The following is an 849-nucleotide window of genomic DNA, read 5'->3' on the forward strand; positions in this document are numbered from 1 at the left end:
GTTGCCGACGGAAGTAGTATTTCGCTGAATTTCTACAATTTCCTAGAGAGCACGTCGCTAGGTGCATGCGATAAGCAGTCAACGGCGACCAAGGTCCGATGTCCAATTCCGTATATATTAATATAGGCATAACGCGGAACCTCTGGCGTGATGATGCGAAAAAAGTAAATAGTATAGATTGGATTTGACCATGCATACGTGCTGGCAGACCGCCCGGCTCCAGTTTGAGCGTATAAAAACGGCGGAAGAAAATGATCTTAGCAGTCAACGGCGACCGACTTCCGAGGCCAATTCCCCATATATAAATATAGGCATACCGCGGAACGAAGAGCGTGATGCTACGAGAAAAGTGAATATTATACATCGGATTTTATCATAAAAACGGCAGAAGAAAATTATCTAGGAAGTCAACGGTGACCGACGTCGGTGGGCGTTTTGCGTGTACATATGAAATAGCTGGAGACTCGTGGCGCTATGCTGCGAGCAAAGTGAATATTTTAGAACGGATTTGACCATGCACACGTGCTGGCAGCCCGCCCGGCTCCAGTTTTAACGTATAAAAACGGCGGAAGAAAATTATCTTAGCAGTCAACGGCGACCGACGTCTAAGGCCAATTCCCCATATATAAATATAGGCATACCGCGGAACCAAGAGCGTGATGCTACGAGAAAAGTGAATAATTTATATCGGATTTTACCATGCACACGTGCTGGCAGTCCCCCCGCGACCAGTTTGACCGTATAAAAACGGCCGAAGAAAATTTATGCTCTTACTATTATGATTTACCCTAAATTTCTAGGGTGTAGTATCCCTTTAATTAGTAATTAATTAGAAGAAGTTAGAGTCTT

This window comes from Priapulus caudatus, unplaced genomic scaffold, assembly GCF_000485595.1.
Source record: "Priapulus caudatus unplaced genomic scaffold, Priapulus_caudatus-5.0.1 Scaffold2, whole genome shotgun sequence".
Taxonomy (NCBI): domain Eukaryota; kingdom Metazoa; phylum Priapulida; class Priapulimorpha; order Priapulimorphida; family Priapulidae; genus Priapulus; species Priapulus caudatus.